Here is a 22,820-nt window from a genome sequence, read left to right as displayed (position 1 = left end):
AGCAGCTGATGGGTGGTAGGAATGTTTTAGTATTCCAAATCAGGCAGTGTTTGAATGAACAATCTACAGATGTCAATGTCAGCAGATGTATTGGTAATACCACATGCTGGAGTCTTTGTGAACTCTGAGTTCTTGCTCTTTGGTGCCTAATTATAGTCCCTGGAACAGTTCATTACTTGCAGTGTATTGGGACCTAGGGATCCTGGTCAGATTTGGAGTCCCTTTGTGCCAGGTGCTGCACAAACACAAATGCCAGCTCTAGTAGACCCTACAAGCTAAGACCCTGCAAACTCTTCCCCATGTACTGAACCTTCTTCACAGCTGTAACTTCACTGGGTTTAGTCTGATCTGTGCAGATTTGCAGCTCTGTTGTGTTCTAGCTCATTCTCTATTTAACACCTACTGAACACTCTGCAACTGCTTAAAAGCATGAAGTAAATCATGTGCATAAATGTTTGTAGAATGTGAGGCTTAATAAAGATCAGCAGCAATACAGGCAAGTGAGTGAAGAGGAAGATAAAAGTAACCAAAAGGGGAACTTGTGATTACGTAGCCTGGCTACATAGATAGTTTGTGGGCTTCATGGTTTGGTAATTTTGTTTGTTTGCTTAATGTAAATGAGCAAGAGAATGTAAAGAATCCCTGACACCTACTGAAGCCAGAGCTGCAGTGTAGGCCTCGTCCAGTGCATTTATAAGTCCTTCCTTGTTCAGCAAAACACTTGGCCATGTTTTGCACTCTAAGAGGAGAATATCCAATATCATGTTCTGGGTAAGAACTGGGGACCACTTTCCTGCAAAGTACAAACCCAAATAAACAAGCTATCCCCAGAATACTCCTGTACAATGAGCTATGGAGGGAGGAGTCTCTGAAGTTTAGGGATGTTTTTCCTTTCAATATTTGTGAACTCTTTTCTGTGTTCCTTGGCTAGCTCTAACCAAAAGCTACCTTTAGGAGTGTTCTGTATTCAGTCTAATTTAGATGTACCCAATTTACATGCAAGTTCTCACTTTCAGAACAGGTTTCTTTGTAAATTGTTGACATAAAATGGTTATACTCCTATTATACTCGAGTAAAAATGCAAACTGAGTAATAGAGAAAATATCTTTTCCTATCTTTTACTGGAGTTTATTGCCCTGTTGTGCAAAGTTTTGTCACAAACACTTTGTCTTGACTGGTACTTTTTGTTCTCCATGAGCAGTTTAACAAGCTGAAGTTCAGAGAATTTGCAGAGTGCATTTGTTTTGGAGTGACAATATTTCCAGGGAATCATAATTCCTAAAACAAATTATGTTAATCAGAAATGTGTTGTAACTTTGCTTTGGGAACACTGAGATAACAGATTACCTTTAACTTACTGACACACTTCTGAGTTTTGGCCACTGAATAGTTGCAACAATCTACACATTGAGTATCAGCTATCTGTAGCACTTGGCAAACAGGATAAAACAGGTGAAACTCCGATTTTTTTATCAGCTCTCTGCAGGTTTAAAAGCCTTATTTAACAAAGAGTTTCTATACTTACTAAGTTAAGCATACACTGAAGATAAGCAAAAGCCTGAAAGCTTTGCTGAATTCACACTCAGTTAGGTAAGGTTACAGAGTTTTTGCTTAATCTGGGCCACAGCTAACAGCTGAGCAGTGATACTGGGAGCAACAACCGGGACTCTGGGGAGGGTGTGGATGCTATTTTTGACCCACTTACATTGATTGCTATTCAAGTTTTGTGTCAGTTACAACATGTTACATAGACACAGAGAATCTACAAACAAGCCCAAGTTACCTTCTCAGTTTAACAACACCTCATTTCAGAGCCCTTCAGTTTTTTACCTTGGCTGGTGGCTGTGTTTTCACCCCAGCATGCCAAATTGGCTGATCTTACTGAATATTGATACATGAAAGAAACAAGCCTCCTCTTTATTTAATATGAGTCTTTGCTCTTGCTGGCATTGGATCTTTATTACATCTGCAGGGAGGGTTAGCTTTTAATCTGTGTTATTGCAATGTGTCTCCATCAAGATAGAGGCATGCCCCAGCAGGACAAGATGCTATGAAAGTTCAGGTTGCTGCTCTTTGCTTCCAGCAAAGGAAATAATGTTTTAGCCACCCATGTTGAATCGCCAGTAGCCAGCATGGAAAGCTTTTGTAGACCAAAGGCTACCAGACCACTGATATTTGCAACACCCAAGATGCAGCTCAGGGACCAGCAAATCAAAGGCTGAATCTTGAATTTTCTGCTGAGGTCTTGATCTTGTTAAGCTTGACTTGCCAAGAAAATCTTCCTTCATTATATTAAACCTACAGATTTAAACATGAACCCAATCCCTTTCCTGCTGAAATCCTTCCTGAATGGCATTAGGAGAAGCCAAAACTTGTGGATTACCCTGGTGAAAGAACATGCTATGAGCAGGCATTATGGGCTTTGGGAGGAGCAAAATAGAACACAGTAATGATTAGAAACCCCACACTCTCAAACCAAACACAAGGTCCTTACAAGTTTTCCTCTGAAATGAATGGGAGGGTGGCTTTCAGGGCTATGTCAATGCTGTATTGCAACACACCTTTGCCATAACTTTAGCTGACAGTTCTCCCAGTGTACCTGTCTATGGACAAAACACACTTTCCAAAGGTGTTTATGACTTTCATATACAGACCTTGTTCTTTCCAGCAAAGGCAAATGAAGAAAGACACTTAGATTATGACAATCTGCTGACACACATCAAAAAAGTGCTTTTTTTTTCAACTCAAAATAGCCAGAATACCCCTATGAAATATTCTTTCTCACACAACATACTGTTTTCTCATTATGTGTGTTGACATTTTTCAGACTGACCTCAGCTAGATATTTTGTTCCGGAGTCCCCATTTAGTGGAACATTTAAACAATAACACTTTGAAGCATGCTCAGTCTCTCTTTTGAAGTCCATTCAGGCTCTGCCCTAGGGTCAGCAGGCGCATTCCAGCAATGATGCACGGACCATCTGCTGTACAAGTTTAAATCCCACTGGTCCTATACCTAGAGGTACTAACATGTTGCATAACTAGCACTGAAAAACAGCCTGTCAGTTCAGATAGAGTTTGGATTTATTCCTAGAGCTCTCTTATGCTCCCGCTGGAGGGCCTGTGTACAGTAACCTTTGAATGTGGTTTCTGGGAACTACAAAGTAATGAGATAAATAATAAGAAATGACATTAAATTCTTGCATTCAGAACCTTTATTTTCCTTTGCCCATTTACACCCTGGCTCTGTGATTGCCTGAGTTCATTGTCTGGCACATAATTTAGGTGCCTTCCTATTCCAGACTTTTCACTTAGGTGGGCTCTGGCTTAGTTACCCTAAAAAGTGATCCATGGCTTAGTGTCAGTTGCTGCACAAGGGAAAACCAGGATGGTGCAATATAAAAGCTGAATTTTTTTAAGAAAATGCCAATGATTCAGATGACCAGGGACTATTTACTTGGGTAGGAACCTGGCATCAAAAGCATGACAAAAATCTCTGCCAAGAAAAGTATTTGTCTATATATTTTATCCATTGTGCTTTAATGTTAACTAGGCATTATTAAACTTAACAATGCATTGGCTGAGGTTAATGTATATCAGACCCAAGCACTGTTGGTCTCATTGATGCTATGTAAACATAGAGGAAGGAGTGGTCCCTGCCCTTGGGAGTTTAAAATCTAAACTTGGACAATACACTTCAAACATACGATATATCCTGCAGACTGAATTACCAAACTTCAATCAGCATTAGCCTTAACAATTAATTTATGTTGCACATATGTTCTGTATTTGGGGGCAACAGCTACAGTGGCCCCTTGACAGAAATGTGAGTGTAGATACATGCTGACCTTTTAATGGTGCACAGGGACACGGCAACAAGAAGGTCAGCTGAGACCTGTGGGATGGAGTATGGCATGAGGGTGAGCATAGCAAAGAGCCACAAACTGAGTACAAAAGAGGAGATGGGGAAGTCTTGTGGCATAAGTGAAGGAGAACAACCGTATCAGAGCAAGTTTTTCAGAGCAGCTCTAGCACTGGTTGAGCACCAAAAGAAGTGGGTGCATTTCCACTTCTGAGTATCTGTCACTTATTTAGATGCCTCCTTGGCAACTGAGTTCTCCGGAAAATCTGTCTTCAGCTGTGGGTGCGGAGCACTAGACAATCTGGCCTGTTCATTTTCTCAGTATGTGGTTCATCTGTTCTAAGGAACAAGTCCTTCTGGAAATGGGAAAAAAAAAAAAAAAGGCAGAAAAAAATGTTGGAGACAGAAAAGCATGCAAGCTGCCTTGTGGGCTAATGCTCAAGAAAGGCAGAATAAGCAAAATTTCATAAACCAAATGAAGTCAAATGTCCTATAAACACTGCAGTAGTCCAGGAAAGATGGTGGACATGGGTTAAAGCACTGAGTAGGAGTCAGAAGATATGAATTGGCTGAATTGCTTCATCTCTCTGCACAAAATGTTCATATCTGACTGAAAAAAAAAAAAAAAAAGGTGGAACATGACTATTTGACCCACTTCCCTACAGGAGGAAATTGTGAACATTAGTTAAGATCAAAACACGGCTTCAGAAGGAAGGAACAGCCTATGGGGTTGAGGTGAGATCATCTGAGGCATTCTGACTCCAAAAAACAGAGTTGAAAACTGCACAACAGAGCACGAAGAGACCTAAAGCTGTAGAGCATAAAGTGGGACACGCTTCCATGTAGGCAGAAATCCAGCCCCCAGCTGTGGAGAGATATAAATCTCCCATTTGTTTGCCATGCCACATGATGGAGTGTGACGCAGCATTAGTGGTAGCCAGTCAACTTTTTAGTTAGAGCTCCTCAGACCTTACTGTCACCTCTGAACCCTCTGAATCAAACCAGTCACCTTTTGCATAATGAGCCTCTCTCTGCGTCACCTCCAAACTTGTCCTTGCGTCTCCCTGGTGGGATGCTGTAAGAGGATTGGGTGGGCCACGAGGGAGCAACTCCATTGTGTGAGCACAAAAAGGCACGTTCATTAGTAGGCAGGCATCTTAGAACCAGTCGTGGAAAAAAAGAGAGTGGATTTGCCATTAAATCGGATATTCTTGGAGGTTTTCCTCAACACAACTCCCTCTTTAAAACTAACAGAAGCAATTGAGAAAAGTGCTTAGTAATTCCTGAGTTCCAGTCTCAGCTCTGACATGAACTCTGAGGCCAATATAATCCTCTTGTTTCTTACAATAAGGCCTCAATCCTCCCCTGCTGTAAATCAGCCTAACTCCATTCACACAAGTTAGTGTTACCCTTTTGGAAGATTTGGTTCAGAAATTAGGGCACCACGGGACAGGGCCATGCAGAAACACCCAGGAAAACCTGCTCCCCAGAGAAGTTTACACTCCAAACCAAGAATATATGTGCTTGTGAGCTGTCCTCATGACATTTTGGGCCCACAGGTGGTTACCTCCTGACAGGACATGTTCCTGTGAGATGCAGGTTTACGAGTGATAGCTATCTCTCATGGTAATTAACCATCTTCAGTTGCTGCTGCCAGTGAAGGGAGGGAGCTTTGCAGTGCCCACTGCACAGCCATAGATTCACACTGCAGAGGAGCTTCCAGAGACTTGCTCTGTGCAGGATCCAGTTCAAAGGGGCCAGGTCAGGAGCTGGGAATGACCCAAAATTTAAACAAGTTTCCTAGTTCACATCCATTGCCATTTTCTAGCTACATTTGCCCTCTTCTTGGTAAACAGCAAATATTTTCTTGGAATCAGTCTAATTTCTTATGCCAGGGGCAAAATAAACCCCAGCTCATCGTGGATGTGTCCTTTCCCAAGAATTACCACAAAAATGTCTGAAACCCTATAAAGGCTGTTAATGACTATAAATCTCCATAGGGCTTTTCCCCCCCTTCCTCTTCCTTCTTTTCTCCTTGCTCTGATGAGCTGGTGAGTTGGGAATGGCTCTAAATACCACAATAGTCATGGCAGGACATCAAGAAAGAAAAAGGAACAGGGTTTTGAAATACTTTGTGTAAGGCTCCAAGCACTGGAATTGGTGCTTAGCTGACTGGCATGTACCACACAGCAGTCAGATGATCTCTGCAGCTTTGGGAAATAGGAGAAACTCTGGAGAAGGGTGGGGGGGAAATGGTCTCTCCCACATTGGTCTTTATTGTCTTATGGATTTTATCACAGTATTGTTCTTTATTTCCTGCTATTTATAGGCTCTCATGTTTTGTGCTGCTTTCATGTTTGTGTTATCTGCCTTCCCACGACATGCTTCACCCCAGCCCTTGCCTACAGCAGGGTCCATAAAGGCATATGGTTTGGAATGGCACATCAGGGCTCATCTTCTTTTTCCAGGTAATGAAAGCAAACTTCCCTTTTGTGAAGCACTGAGCAACCTAAGATGATGATTAAAATGATGGTGGTTGTTCTGCAAACTCTCAAGACAGGGATAGAAGAGTTTGTCACTGGGCTTTTGGTTATCAAGCAGTGTCATTCTTTAAAAGTCCCAGACACTGATGCTGGCGCTGTTTGCTCTGAAGTCCATATTTTACAATTAATTTAGACCATCAGTATAAGTCTTGGTGATAACCACTCCAAAATCTTCACCTGACTTCTTTTATAACTCTTTGTGCAAGGTAGTGCAAACAGAACGTGCTACAGGGGCTATCTCTGTCTTAATTCTCTGTGATTTAGGGATGTAACTCCATTGACCTGAGCTAGCAAAAGTGAGGTTAGTTCTGGTTTGAAACAAACACGAGTTTTCTGAAAGTCACACCTCTAATAAACTTGCTGCCTAAAAGATGGCTCCAAAAGGCCATGAGGCTAGAAATAAAAATGGGAGATGTGCAAAATGGTGCTGAAATCACTCAAGTCGATGTTTGAATCCTATCAAGATCCTTGTACCTTACCCCAAAGTATTTTCTAGGTAGCCAAAAACACCAACTCCCAGCACAAAGCAGAAACCAGGCTGCTGGTTAGGTAGGCTGATGCTGAGGGTTTTGCCCCCACCAACAATCCCTTTTGTCCACTTAGTGACAATAAGGCTCTTGCATGATTCCACAACTTGCATCACTTCTCACGTACCAAGAAGCCTGCCTTGGAAGAGTCCTCACACCTCAGTGCCAGTAACAATAGGAAAACCCCTTTGCCTAAACAGAGAGGAACAGCAAGCCCTGTTCTGGGACCCTTTCACAACACTTACCCAGCAGCAACACCTGCTATGGGTTGCTGGGGAATTTTAAAGAAAATTAAATACTTGCATAACAATGAAGCTAGGCTTGGGCAGATTTGCTGATGGAACTTTTGAGCAAATTACTCCCAATCTTTTACCTGTGAATGTGTGTAAAAGGGCCACAGAACATCATTCTTTGGTGCTGTGGAGCAGCATAAAGGCACCTGTTTGCCAAGGAGAGTTATTCTGTTTTGTTTCTCAAATTGTGTCTACTTTGGGAACATCCCTTGAAAAAAGAAGCATAATTCTGCTGTATACAATGTGAATTACAGGTTTTATTCTGACAGTGAGACAGAGGTTTCTGTAGCTGTCCTCACTCCCTGTAGCAGCTGGACTGAAAGAAGAGAATGGACAGAAATTAGAAGCATCTAGAATGGACCAGACTAAGCAAAGATAAAGCGTCATGCAAGGAGAATTAAGTGGTGACAAAGAGCATACTCATATTGGTGAATCCAGGATTCTTTTCAGGTGCTGCTAAAAAGGAAATTTATGTCGAGCCAGGAAGATCACTAAAGCACATTTCTTGTCTCCCAAGCACCAGTGAGTCCCAAAAGCTGCCATTAAAAATTTTTAGTATCCATTACAGGGAAATCATTGATTGCAAACAATGTGGGGAAAGCCATGCGAAAATTCTTTTTCAGGGTGGGATGAAAAAAATGTCAATAGGAACTCCACAACACTGGAAAACAAAGACCGAACCAACTCTCATTCCATCTGAGAACCAATTAAAAGTGTGAAACCAAAGATTTCCAGCAGAGACTGCTGCAAAAGCTTAAAAGATAGTGGCTCTGGATCAACTGCTGTAAAACATAGCTCCAGCCCTCCCAAAAAGTGCCGAGTGTCTTAATGTCCATGGGAATCAATGTGGACGGGGGTGTCACCTCTCCCAAGCCCAGCAGTTACATTCTCTTTTTGTCCTTTGTTTCAGCTGGTGAAAATCCGACTGTTTTCAGCTTGGTGTCTGGTACGAGCCAACTCCTGTTTATCTCCTGAGCCACGCTTTCCAGCGTGTCATCAGGTGCCCTCTTGGCCACCATCTAAGGAGCACTGACAGGTTGCAGTAGTTTTCCAGTCAGACTCTGAAATGGTTATTCACACGTTTATCATGGCAAGATTAGATAATTGTAATTCTTTATTGGCTGCCTTCCCAAAGGGGGCTCTGCACAAACTCCAGATGGTGTGAAATATGGCCGGCAGGATTTGAGTTAAGAAGGGACAGTATCATCCATTCTGTTAAAACTTCCACCTTGGCAACTGGCTAGACAGCAAACTGATTTCAAACCTGTCCTTTTTTCCTCTGTGCCCAGCTGAGCCCAGGTCTCTGTCAGCAATATTGTGATTCGTTATGGTCCAGAGTACATTACCCAGGCGCACACTACCAGGTAAATAATTCTCTGAGGAGTCATTTCAAGAAGGTGAGGGAAGTATAAACCTGATTTCCATCTGCTCATTCGTCTCGATAGCCAGTGCAAAAGCTGGGCGGGATTCTGCAATTACACCCTTTGCAAACATCACACAGTGTCAAGGATCGACGAGCTGCTCTTAATGAACTGCCTGAACCAAAACTGCAGCCTAAAGACCCCTGTTTGAGGCCACCTACCTCCAGGCTTGAGACACCAAACCATAGCCCTCCTCTGGCACAGCTGGGGACAAATGGCAATGCCAACCTTATCTTACAGGCAGCCATCTAAATGCAGCACGTCCCTAAGGCTCTTGTAATTTTTCCCTTCCAACCCCATTGTGAGGCGCCAAGAGGACACCCGGACAGCAGCCAGCTCCCTGCTCCTGCTCTAGCACGTGGGACCTCATCAGAAAACACAGACTGCTGGTACGTGTTCCTGTGTGCCATCTTTCACTTTGTATAAACAGTGGCTACACAAACAATTGATAGGATAATAACTGGCTTAATACAGACCAGCACAAATAAAACCTTCCGGTGTTTTGGGCTTTTGTCTTTTTAGAACTTTCTCTTTCTGGAAGAGCATGATACGAAAGGTGTATTCCTTCCCATTTGTCTTGTTTTCATATTGAGCCCAAGAGTTAAAACCTTCCCTGATTTAGCTCATAGTGCCTAAATTCCTACAGGACTATCGTGCAAGGGACGTCTTGGGCAGGCTGTAATTAAAATCTAGTAAAGAATGATAATTTGGCTTCTTTTTATTAACTGCTCTTTACACATCAGAATGTGATTTGCTGCATAAGGGGGAGAAGGGCTAGGGACAGCTTTGCTGTGCACTGGAATGGCATGGCAAACACAGCGTGCTCTGAGCTGTTTACCTTCCCCGTCACTTCTGCAGGGAACCTGTGACCTGCCACTCATGGACGTGGATATAAAAGCTCATGCTGTTTTGGTTGGTTGTTTTTTCTGCTAGTGCAAGACAGCTGACACAGACTGTTTGCTTTGGGAAAACAACCAAACCCTTTTGTTTTGCATGAAGGGGGTGACAAAATCTGTATATAAAGAATTGCCCTGACTCTGCAAACAGCTACTGCACAAGGAAGAATGACTGGTGGTGAGCTCCAGGGCATGCTGACTGTCATTTTAGACCTACAGTGCCATGGTAATTTTAGAAATTTAGAAGCCTTGGGAAGCTGAAGACACAAAAATATTTCCCCATATGGATACAAACAAAATTTTAAGAAAAATTTCAGCAATGTGAGAGAACAGACAAAGTCAGGATGGTTTACCTGAAATAATGAGAATTTGGAGTTGAGATAAAATTATCTCTGCACCTTGTGCTATACTGTTCTGCACTTTCTATGAGACTGAGAAGTATATAGCAACTTTATGTACTGCTTTTACAAATCACGTCCTGCTGGACCAGATGTTTGGCCATTTTAACACAAGAGATATAGTGAAAAGAGCTTTGGGATGACTGCAGCCTGTATCACCCTGAGAGCAGCTTCAAGAACAGGAGCTACCACAATGTAAACCCAGCACTTTGATAAAGCCCTGTCTCAGTGCTGCCTTCAGCATGCTGCAGCCTATAAGAGATGCTGACAGACACCTCTCAGTTATCCATTCATTCCATTTCCAGGTTTCTCCAAAGATGCCAGTCCAAGTCCCACCAGTACTGAGGTACAGCCTTAGCTTAAATTTAGAATGAAATTTTTACATCTTTTAATTTTATAACAGTTCATTTTAAAGACAAATTTTATCAGTGTTTGTTCAGCTGGAGCACTTCACCAGTGGGTGTGTTCTAGGTATCTAAACAAAGGCATCTAGAGCTATTTGAAAAGTTTGTGACCCCTCTAAGGCAGGTGAAAGTCAGGGCCTGCAGGAGATTCACATCCTCTTTTAGGGACAGATGGAGCTCATGTGGGACACACAGAGGCACTGTAGTGTATCACATATGGGTAGGTGTTGCATATAGGTAAAGCCTTATAAAATAAGGGCCTTGTTACCCTTGTAAAATCATGGCTCAGGCCTCTACTTAGGCTAAGCAGAAGGGAACTGTGGGAGGGTGGCTCAGCTGGAAGAGGGGTAGAGAAATGTGAGAGCCGTGAGAGCCACGCTGCATGACTGCCACGTGTCCACATCGTGCTGTGGTGCTTGGTTGGCTTGGGCTCGTTGTGCCTTCAAACTGTGTGAACTGACAACTGGCTAACTGCTTTAAAAGGTCTGTTTTTTGCAATAAAGCCACTCTCCTTTGCACTGCCTTGGGACTCTGTGCCACTTTGCTTTGTACAGGTAGGCAACTCAACTGCCTCCTATGTGTGTCAACTCAATGTTTGCAAAGGATCTGCTCTGATTCTTTGTCTGCTGAGAATTGATCCATGAATGCATTCTGTGCATTTCAGAAAACTGTGAAAGGAGTGCTGGGAAAGGCAATGCCTGCTTATCTTACATAAAATATAACAGCTTACTTGTATTCCCTGCGAAGTCACTAGAAAGGTCTCCATGACACCAGCCACCACAGCCTTGAGCAGCAGAGAAATCCAAGCCATGATCTGCTCAAGCCTTCATGCACACAAACATCAATCCATTTAGCACATGCATATGATGCTGATAACCATCTGATGGGCCACATGACAGACTAGAAAATCAGACAGCAAACCTCACCCCAGTGTGTGACACAGAGCCCACCAGCCCAAACATGTGCTATTTCAAGCCTAGTTCTTTATCAGATGATGGCTCTCCTGATCATATAAACAGCATAATAAGTGCTGGAGCCCTCAGCTGTGAACATGAATGCTCAAATGCCAGGTGGCTTAAACTGCAAGCGTGTAATCTCCTGTTGCTGTGTAGCTTTCAGGCATCCTTCCTCATTCTTAATTCTGGTAAATTTAGAGAGATTTGTTTCCAAAGAATACATTTTCCAGCAATTCATAACATATCAGACATCATTAACTCTATGTACCACACTACAGCCCAGAGTGAAAGAGTTCAGATACCCCTATAGATCCACTCTTGAACAGCTGGGGAGAAGGACATTAAAAAGAGGCATGTTGTATTCTCTAGAGACCACCACTGTGACCAGAAGTGGGAATGGCTACCCAAACATCATGTTATTTGCAAGGCTGAAGAGTGAGTAGAAAAATAAATAGATCATAGGCATTCATACAGAGCCTTTAATTAGAGAGAATGATGTGGCTCTCTGCATTGGAAAGCTGTGTCTTCATGTGGTGCAAATCAACACTGCTCTATTATGGAATTACATCAGTCTGTGCCAATGGGGATTCGGTCCAGGTATGCACATGAGGATGTCTGTCTTTACCATGGAAACACAACACCTAGGTGAGGGATCACACAAGCAGCTTAACAGCACCTGTATTAATACTTGACAGAGCAGGAAAGAAAAATGGAAACAATTGTTCTAATTGAAACTATGGGGGGTGTGTAAGTAGGGCAGAATGCACAGCAATTACCTGATTTGGAGCTAAGCCACCACACCAGCACTGCTGCTTCTGCTCTATGGGACTGCAAAGGAGCCTAAGTAAACAGGATTCTGGGGTTTTCCATCTTTGGCTAAAATGGTTGTTTACACAGAAACAGGGAACTGTGTAAAAAGACATGGTACCTGCCTAAATGTGAGGACTGAAGCAAGGCAACAGGCTGAGGAGCTGAATTGCTGCCCACACTTGCACCGAACAGCAAAGAGATATGGTGCTCCCTCACAGAGATATTTCTTGTCTGGATAGTGGATAGGCACAGTTTCGACCAGCTGGGGGAAGGAAACTTCAGGTTACTACAAATGAAATCAAGGCTCCAGAAGAGTTAACATGAACATTCTGGATTTCCTCAGACTGGAGATGCTACCAGCTCACAGTTCCCTCTCCCTGCAATCCACTTGCCACATACTACTCCTATTCCTTCCTCACAGCCATCGCCAGCAGGCTCCAGGCACTGCTCCTCACTCACCACTACATCTCTCCATATCATCTGCAGAGATGCAAACCTGCCCAGAAAGCTGTTGAGAGGCTGGTCGCCAGAATCCCACACAGCAGTGAATTCCCTGGCACAGGGTGCATGAGAGGCACAAAGACAATGGTTAATAACAAAATGAGGCTCCCTGGTAGCATGGAGAGGATATAACCTGGCCTAGAGTTATTTTGGAGCATCACTTGAGAAGCAGTGATAGTGTCTACGAGATGAAGTCCTGCAGGAGCAGTTCCTTTCCTGAGGAAAAGCCAATAGGCAATGGCTTTACCCAGTGATGCCATTCATGGTCCAACAAGCATGCCTTGGTCACGTAACAGAGGAACATCTTGAAGCATCTGCCCCATCACCAGTCACTGCTTTGTGACTGTGCCAGTGACTGCAGCCACAGGGGTCCAGTGCTACAGGCCCTGCACACACCCAGCACAGCTCTGAACCTGTGACCTGCAGCTTCTGCAGACCATCACAAATCCCCTGAGACATACAGCTCCCCACAGCCTTGCAGGTTGTTTTTAGTTAGACAAATTCAAATGGCTGCCACAAAAGTTTAATCTCTTTCCAGCCACGCTCACGCTGAGTGTCAATAGGAAAAAGTCCCATGAATACGCTTGATAATTACAGAGCCATGGCTGTAGCAAAGAACAAAGTATAATGCAGGCTTGAATACTCAGGAAATTGACTGCTGATATGTTTCCATTCATTGTTTTGTTCTCTGTTCTCAGTGTTATATTAAAATCTCCTACTAAGAATGAGCTTTCTTGTTTAATGGAACTTGTCAGTTAGAGGAAATCTGCTTGAGCTGTTTGATCTATTCTTTAAAATAATATTAATTGCAAATTTAGCACATGACCCTATCTTAGTTAGTTCAAAAACTAAAGCTGATATTTTCCAAAATGTATTTGTTTCCCAGAAAAATCATGGGCCATCACTTTCCCACTTGAATGCATTTACTGTCCCTTTGCCCCCCTATTCAGTCCTGCTATTCATTAGGTATGTTGATCAATTGTACCAGTCACCTGACATTGTTTTCCTGACTCTATTAGTGAAAAGTGATAGTAGTGAATAGCAAATAGTAAACATGGTGCAAATCTCTGGTCACGAGAAAATCCATGAAACCTTGCAGTTTGTGAGCATCTTTACAAAATCCTGACAACCACAATCAACTGTGACCTCACATCTATAGGAAATCACAGTGCTTCTGCTTGCCTCTCCATTAATGGAACTGGCTTGTCTATTTTTAATTCCATGTGGCTCACAGTTAAAAACTGAATTTGCATGTTTGCTATTCATCCTGATTCCCAGCATGTGCAGTCACAATAACAAATCTTAATTTCAGGCTCAGAAGCTGATGTATAGTAGAATCTGAATTTCCCAAGTCCTACAGTTCAATGGTTTCTAAATATGATGGTTTCACTTGGTTCCTTGCAGACATAAAAGAACAGTTTAGAAGAATCAGATGCAGTGCCCAGTTCAGACTATGCAAATTTGTAGGATTATTTCAATTTGCTGGTTCTGAACCTTCAATAAAAATCTGCAAAAATTATTGCACGGAGTTATTAATAGAAACAATATTTCTTTTGTGAGTGTCTTCCTGCACCTCGTTATATTGGAATGATGGAAGAAAGGGGAAATGGCTGGTTTAAGGGCTCATATAATTGGATATACACATTCTATCATCATCAGTACTTGGTCATTTAGGCTATCTCAAAAGACTTTTGGAAGTGCTGAGAAACCACTGTCCGTGTCACCATGACCACAAGTGCTGTCACTTTTAGGAATTTGACTTTACAAATGGAGAAGTGGCGCCGTGAGCCTGTTCCCTGAGAGGCAGCAGCATCAGCTCTGCAGCTGACTCCCTTTCCCCTCCATCACAGCACCTTTGGCAGGCACTGCCAATCCCCTCCCTTGTCTGGTGCCAGCAGGTTTGCTTATCCCTGTTCTCATTCGTGGAATTTGCTTCACCAGGGCCTTGCTAAGAATGTTGTGCTGGTGCAGTGCACCTCCACCAGTGCAAATTAGGGGCAGCCAGGCACCCCTACAGAGGCACCTTATTGAGGGATGTGCCTCAGCCATGGCTGCTCATGGGGAGGCTGAGCTGCCTATGCACCTTTCAGGACGTGCACCATCCTCCTGTGCTCCATCTTCCCTGCCCCTGACTAACACAGGCAGCTCAAGGTGCAGGGAATTCCTCTCAAATAAATCCATCCTCCCCCACCCTGATCCTTTCTAAAAGCAAGGGTAGAATTGAAAGAATAGAAACCCAAGGGAAAAAATCTGAATTAGGAGGTGACCTCCTTCCAACCCTCAGTGCTGGGGGCTGAGGTGTGGCCCCTCCTCGAGCTCCCTGGGTTATTCCCGCACCTTTGGCTCATTCCCTGCTGGAGCAAGGCCCTCCCATGGGCTGGTGTTTTGCATGGCCCATGAGGAGCTCTCTGCTCTGCCAGGATGGGCACTGCCATCAGCCCCTCGCAGCTCTCGGGCTGCCCTTGGCATTCACTGGGAGTGGGGTTTGTGACAAGGAAAGGGTGGCATGGCTCAGCACGGCTGCATAAAGCTGTTGTGGGGGATGCCACCCATGAGCCAGCGGAGGAGCAGCTGCAGAAGCCCTGTTTTTCATGCCTGCCAGCAGGCAAACCCTCTCCTAGAATCCCCAGCGTGGTGCTAAAGTCCTGCTGGCTGTCACTACCTGTGCCAGCCACCCCAGGATATGGCACTGCTGCAAACACCTTTTCTCTGACGGCGTTGGCACTTCATCTGAGCCAGGATAAAGAGGGCGCGGCCGGTTTTCAAGTCTGCTTTGAGACTACAATAAGAGCTCTTTATGGGTTTAAAATTACCCTTCTGCAATACTGGCAAACCATTACCTCTTCCAGGAAAGCTGCTTTGCAGTACTGCAGGAAAGTTATCTCTCTGGTGTTGTAAGCTGCAGCAGCAGCATTGCAGTCCTGTATTCCTGACCAGAGGCTACTTCAGCAAGGGATTGAATGACTTCATGACCTTGATGGATGCACAGAGTCAGTTCAGGAGCACTCAGCTGTGCAAATGAAATGCTGGCACCTCACTGATAAGAGAGGAGAGTGCCCATGCCAGGGCAGAGGAGGGAACATGTAAGGATGAAGCAGATAATGGTGGCTTGGGGTGATGGCTCCAGCTCTGAGCTTGCAGTTTTGCGGAGATAGACACCCCACCTAATTCAAGCCAGTCCCCAGAGGGAAACTCTGTGGCAGAAACAGCCAGCCTGGTTTGCCAAGGCTTCACTATAAACAAAATGTCTAATGAAGTATTTTTCTAACCATTTTCTTCTTCTAGTGCTGCTGGAGGTCAGAGCCATCCCAGACCAGTTTGCTCACCTATGGACTTCAGCTACACCAGCACAGACCCTCCATGTCTATTGGGGAGGGGTCTCCAGTCTAACATTGCTTTGAAACATCAATAAGGCAATTGTACACAGAGAGGAAAAAAAACCAGACTTCTCTGTTTCAGTGCAAGGAGAGTTCTGCTTTTGCTCTCAGCTCACTTCTTCGGTGCTCTTTGAGAGTTAGACTACAACTCAGACCTACAATTCTGCTTTAGATTTAGCTGAACCTCCATGAAATATCATATGTGCTTATGAGATTTCAGCACACGAGATAGGAAACACCTAAAGCCTGATATTGCTTTCTAAGGCTTTTTTCATCCATGAGACTTCTGTACCCTGAGCCCAAATCCTTCCCCCAGTCTGTCCTCCAACCCCAACTCTGTAGCCAAATAACATCCTCATTTTCTTTTTCCTTCTGGAGACACAGCAGCTGTTGTTTTTTGCTGCTGAATGAAGCAATATTTTACCAGCTACGGTTTCCTGATTTGCAGCTTTTGGTGGCAGCGCTGTCACAGAGTTCCCACCACCAGCCCCTGCCAGTGTCCCCCCCGCCAAATAACACTCAGGCCTTTCAGCTGGGCCAGAGCAGTTGTTCACAGCAGCAATGCTGAACAGGCACTGATCTAGTTGAAGTAAAAAGCAAAGCAAACCAAAACGTATACACAAAAAAATAAAAACAAAAATCCTTTCTATTTTACAGTTTTTTTTGTTCACAGTCTTAGCCACCAGCAGTTCCTGATGTGGCTTGCTGCAGAGTCACATGAGGAGTTGTTTAGATACAACTGGGAGGGGGCTGAGCTGGAGTAAAACAGTGTGGAAAAAAGGCTGAGCTGGGAACATCTCAAGATAGAATTACTACTAAAGCTTCCCTGTCCTTAAAACATGCCAAGGTTTCTTATCTTGGACCACAACCAGGAGATCACCACAATTTTCCAGCAAACAGGCAATTCATTTCACAATTTATACATCATTACACATCGCCCATGTAACAGAGAATCAGCTCTACAGGCTCCTTTCAGGATCCTTAGACTTCAGTTTTCATATTTAAATGAATACAAGCATTCAACTGAGCTCTAAGCTATTAAAGCAAGATATCACTAATAAACTAAATAATTTCACAATAATTCATTTAATTGTCCAATTCACCTATGCCTTTAGAACAATGTTTTGGTCTAATAACACAAATAATAACACAAATAACAGCAGCACATCCCATCTTACTGAACAAAACAGTGATATACCAAAACACAGCTCGCGATACATTATCAGCAGCTGTGCAGGAGTGTGGGTGGGAAGCAGGAGGCTGCAAGAAGAGACAGATAAAGCAGCTCCTACACGCGACTTTTCCCTCTGTATTATTTGCCTTTTGCTGAAGAAGCGCAGCAAATACATTAACACATGCATGAAAAATGAGCTGAGGTAATTCCATCTATGAGCATGTGATCGGTCCTGCTGCCACAAATGTTTTCCCTCTAGGTCCATATCTGAATCTCACACGGACTGACTCACTCTGCGGCCGCACACGTCACGACTACCCGGCAGCGTCAGGCTCTCATTTGTTTCCTTTTGGAACGGGATGTTCTATAATCGCTCCAACTCCCACTCGATAGTTTATGAAATTGCAGCTCTTTCACATACTCCTTTGTTCCTGAGCAGCCAGGAGTTTTCAGTTTGTTTCTAAGGTGCTAAAAGAGGAGCAGAGCAGCCTGAGCTCAGGGATGCCTCACCCGAAGCTCTAACAGGATGTGTTTTTTGATAGAATAAAGGTGTGATGGTTCTCGGTGCACTGTAGAGTTTGTTCTTAGGAAGACAAAGGAAGCGCAGTGCAGAACTGTTGCTTCTGGGGTTTGTCCCATAGCCAGGGAGAGACTGTCATGGACATGGGAGCTGAAGCTCTGGACATGCTGGTGGAGCCATGAAAGCAGAACCAGCTCTGCTTCAGAGTGTCTTGCTATGATGCTCAAATATGCAACACGTGTTTTTCAGCACTGATTAGTCTGACCTTCTGCTCTACAAATCCTAATCTACATCTATGTCTTATTCTGGAACAGGTAAGGGTTTCTGAAGTGAATCCCTGATGACTGTGCTTCACTTAATACCACACAGTTTCAGAGCTCAGCCTACAGGACTAAACTCATACCAGCCTCAGGTTAAAACCTCCAAGTGTCAATAGTATAGACTTGGAGTTGTAAGCACCAGCTGGTTTGTTGTGCTGGATTGGTGCTCCTGTCATACCAAACTACCACTGCTTGCTACCTGTCTTTCAGAGCCCAAAGTCCTGGAGCTGTTCTATCCCACCACACAATTACAAAAGAGGAATGTGATGTGGTTCTAGAAGTGCAGCAGAAGGGAGGAAGCTGCAGTCCCCCAAGGTTCCCTGCCCACTTAAAGACCATGTTCATCAGGATACACCTGCTGAGTTTCCTGCTGTGAACATCTGACAGACAGCTGATACAAAACAGAGAGCCAAAGAATAAAAGGATGCAAAAGATGTTGGCATTTTCCTGCTTACTTTTGGGATGCTGCTATGATTCAATGCAGACTAAAATGGTTTTGTCCTCACACTAGGTGCACAGCAAAATGGATGCATTGCTATGTGGAATCCAGTGTCCCCTGCTCCAAGTACTGCTCCCCTATTTAACAAAGAGTTTTAACCAAATGGGGAGCTGACATTACTTCCTAAGGGTGTAGACATTCCTAAAAAGGAGGTCAATGACAACTTCAAGCATAGCAAAAAGAGTATTCCTATCATTCTTCAGAAAAATGTTATCACTTATTACCTGTCACTGGGAATACAATGAGAATCTTAAAAATGACTTGGAGACTATTTACTTATAATTTGCAAACTGCACATAACATTTCTTTAAGACACAAAAAGTTCACGAGGCTCCTGCCTGCAAGAGGGTGCCATAAGCATCCCTGCAGATATTTATTCTGACCTCCTCAACCTTTGTCCGAGGTTCATTCATTGGGTTTAAATAAATAAGCATTAACAAACCCAAGGCTCCAGATCTTCCACTGTCCTGCATAGAGCCAGGATCTTAAGCAAAGAGGCTTAAGTCACAATTATATTTCCTTTGACCTAGAGACAGAGCACAGCTCAGTATATCTCAGTATATCAGTATATCTCAGTTATAGAGCAAAAAGACCTTTATGGCTGTACAACCTTGCGTTCAGCCGCCTGAGAAACCTTTAGGACCTGCTGTAAAGGCAGATCACCACAGGCTGGCATTCCCTGCTTGCTGCAGACACTTTCACATGCAGCACTGGCTGAGGAGAGCAGCCAGAGCCCCAGCCCTGAATTACTTGCATCACAGCCTCAGGAATCCTCCTGGTGCTGCCTTGCCAGCCTTGGGTAATGCTGCACTGCAGGAATACAGTGCCCAGGCACTCAGAGCCAGCCCTTGAGCTTTGGTAGCCCTTGAGCCAGGACAAAAGACAATCTCTAAATGTAAGTCAATATAATCTCACAGGCATCACCTGTAACTTTACCTGCGCTTACCTGGGTCGCTGTGGAGGGCAGGGCACTGTTTCCCTTGACATTCACAACGAACGCGTGCACCAGAGAATACGAGGCTCCTCGTACACAGCGTATTGTTCTGGATTTCGTATTTCTTCGGGGTTGTCTTGGCAACGAAGAGGGTTTGCCGCTAGAGGTGTGTGAAACACTGGGTAACAAAAAACATCACAACTCCCACTTGTTTCATTCCATCACGCTTTTAAACCTGACTCTTTTTCAACCTGGAACGCTCTCAGTGTGCTGTGTGTCAGGAGGGGCAGGACAGAGCAGTGCAGAATCCTCTGCCTCCCCCTTTCCCCCAACACAGTGATTTTGAAAATAACAAAAAATGACATTTTTTATTGGAAAATGATGTCTAGCCAGACACCCTTACATGCTTTTTCTCATTTTCCCCTCAAATACCTTCTTAGGGAGTAGCTCCTTGGCAGGCAATGGAACTGACAGCTCCAGAATGGATGAATGGATTTAAGCAAAATCAGGATGGAGTTTTTAATTTGTCTGCTTGTTTTAATTAATGACATTTTTAGTGATGTCAGTGAAGTCAGTGGGGTGACTGTGGACTGATTTCAGTATGACCAAGTCTGCCACTTTTCCCTAAACAAAAGTCTTTCATTTGTACAGAGAAGATATGCTGGACAGAGAATGCTAGCCCTGGTCAGCAAACTAATGGAAATGCCCCACATGCCCTTCTGACTCAGCTCCTTCCATGGACAACAGACCTTTATTTACTATGGATGAAGTCCTGGAAGTATTCTGAGAAGTTTTTAAAGCATCTGTGTATGCACACAGATTCATCAACATCACCTTGCTCATTCATGTAATTTGCCTTTATTTTTACTTACTGAAGGCATTAAAAAATTAACCCAAACAGCTGTTCAGATGCCTCTATTTTTTTATGCAGCAAAGGGAAAAAGTCTGAACAGCTGTGTCAGTGGAACATATCCAGGTGGCATCCCTAAGGCAATGTTTCTACAAAGCCTGTAAGATAATGTTTTTATTATCTTAGTTATTGTATTTCTTTTTTATTACTTTGCTCTTGTTGATTCTTAAAGAGATATTAGCTACTTATTTCTTCACTGTCATCCCTCAGTGTTTGAGCTCTTTTGTAGCTCAACACAGATGTTGCAGTGATTCAGCCACCAAAGGGGAAAATCACCCTTTCAGCAGAATCCTTCTGAATCTATTCTGGGGTCTTAAAGGGGATGTAAGTCTGGGTAAGGAGAAATTTTATACATCTGGCCTTTCTATGGGGAGAAATTCAAGATGTGGCACCAAAAATTGCCTTAGGGATGCTGAAGAGCAGAGGGAATTTGTTTCCCAGGTTGTATAACTAAGTCAGCTGGGACACAGAGTTTTGTTGCAGTTCCTTGACAAGGTAGCTGGGTCATCCTCAAGGAAAGGCTAAGACTCACAATTACACAAGAGTCTGAAAGAGCAGCTGTTTGGGACTCCAGCATGTGTAGCATTGGGGATTTGGAAATTGCTGGTCAAATTCTCAGCTGGGTGATGCTGAAATCTGTATCAGGTTCACTGACAAAGACTCATGAAGAAACTCCCTTACTGAAATTCTGAATTCCTCAACCAGAATCCCAGAAATCTCCCATTCTGCATGGAGTAAATTTTAGCTTTCTAAACTCTGGTGCCCTTTCCATGCATTTACTATCACATCTCAACAATGAGAGGCTTCCAGACACCTGCTCCAAGTTCTGCATTTATTTGCACCACACTCCCTCTGTGCTCTAGGCAATCACACCATAGCCCAAACCCTGCCCAGTCATCCAGGGCTCATCTGTTTGGTGCCTTCCATATAAACCTCCTAAGAGTGGGATTCTGTTGCTACAAGGCAGCTTGCTGATTTATGGATGTGTTATTCATAAACTGATGGTTGGTATTTTCTGCCCTGACATCAGTGTTTGGATTATCAACTCTGTAGAAAAAAGTAAAAGCACTAAAGTGTCTGAAAATTGCCAGCCACATCACAGGTGTTACAGCAAATGATATTCATAATAACAGCAATGACAACTGTAGTGATTAAGCAATTTTTTGCTGTTATTATTATTTCTCTTATTCCCACAATATTTGACAAATATGGGCTCTCCTCTCCAGAGAGTTCTTGAGACTGGAAAATGTTTTCAGGAGACACAAAATGCAAAGAGAAGAGTTGCTTTTCAGCTTATAGCATAATAATAGTAGATAGCTAAATGCCTGAAATCTGCTTCTATACCACTAAGATTTTAATTATTTTTTAAATTAGCTTGAGAAACAAATTATGTAAAAATGTCTGTACAGTCCTGAGAAGGATTGTCTTCCAGGGGAAAGCTCAGCAAAATCATCCCTGAGCCTAAAGGAAAATTTCATTCTTCTCCAAATCTTTTCCTTTTGGTACATTTTCTTCATATTTAGTAGGTGGATGCAATTCCCTCTATATGTACTAAGCTTGTGTTATTACAGTTTTAGCAGATATATGTTTATTTGGAGTCTAACAAGATCATCAATCAGGAAATACCACTGCACTTCATATTATGTATTTATTTATGGTGTTAGGATGAAATTTACCTGGGTCCAGAGAACAAAATTAGGCTGTTACAGCCCTTGGTTTCATATAAGTTATTTTCCTCTCAATGCCTATGCCCTGTGGACACAAATTTATTTCTCCAATACTGGATGAAAAATCTCCCATTCTTTCACTGCCTCCAGGTAATGATGTCTATACCTTTCCTTCTGCTTCCAATTTTGTGTCCATTACTCGAATGCTTGAAAACATGAAATACAATACCATAAGTCACAGAGCAAGAAAATCTGCAGTGTGTAGGGAATATTTATTTTCCTTTCCAATCCTTTTGTAATTAAAGAAATTCTACTCAATCATTTGATATCTTCAGTGACATTATCATACTTCTGATCTTAACATTCCAGTTAAATTTTAGGGGCTGGTTAGCCATTAGAAAGAAGGAGCATTTTGCAGACAGGTTATGGGATGCAGATTTGGAAAATCTCAGTTCTCTGAAGTATGTCACACACTAAGCAATGAAAGATGACTTTAAACAGAACATGTACTAATAAATGTAAATATGAAAGTGGAAAATTACATCACAGAATATGAGAGCTCAATGTAGTTAATCATAACAGTAATTATCTTAAGTAATACTAAAAATATCAGTGAAAATCGTTGAGAGACCTTTGTTAAGCATCCAAATGTGTTCTGATTGTTGTATTTGACAACTCTGCAAGAACCTGAGTCTTAGAGACTTGGAATCTCCATGAGATTAGATAGTATTTGCACACAAAATCCAGGAGAGAAGTTAAACGAACAAATGGCAAGTTTATCTCAAATAGAAGTGTTATAAAACCATTAA

General features: G+C 43.1%; 1 protein-coding gene across 3 annotated transcripts in view; it reads right to left on the bottom strand.

Moving 5' to 3' along the window:
* The window catches only part of SLC6A6 (solute carrier family 6 member 6), a 93,468-nt gene extending 73,767 nt beyond the window's left edge, over window positions 1-19,701 (bottom strand). Inside the window, exon 1 of one of the 3 annotated variants that reach the window (XM_021531683.3) lies at window positions 19,447-19,701. The gene's annotated coding sequence lies outside the window, so the exon portion shown is untranslated. The remainder of the gene's footprint in view (window positions 1-19,446) is intronic. The other 2 variants (XM_021531674.3, XM_021531631.3) reach the window with 2 other exon arrangements.
* Between the last annotated feature and the right edge of the window lie 3,119 nt (window positions 19,702-22,820).

The sequence above is a fragment of the Lonchura striata genome, chromosome 12 (genome assembly GCF_046129695.1).
Source record: "Lonchura striata isolate bLonStr1 chromosome 12, bLonStr1.mat, whole genome shotgun sequence".
Classification (NCBI taxonomy): Eukaryota; Metazoa; Chordata; class Aves; order Passeriformes; family Estrildidae; genus Lonchura; species Lonchura striata.
The sequence above is the reverse complement of the archived record's forward strand: the minus strand, read 5'-3'. Positions and strand labels throughout refer to the sequence as shown.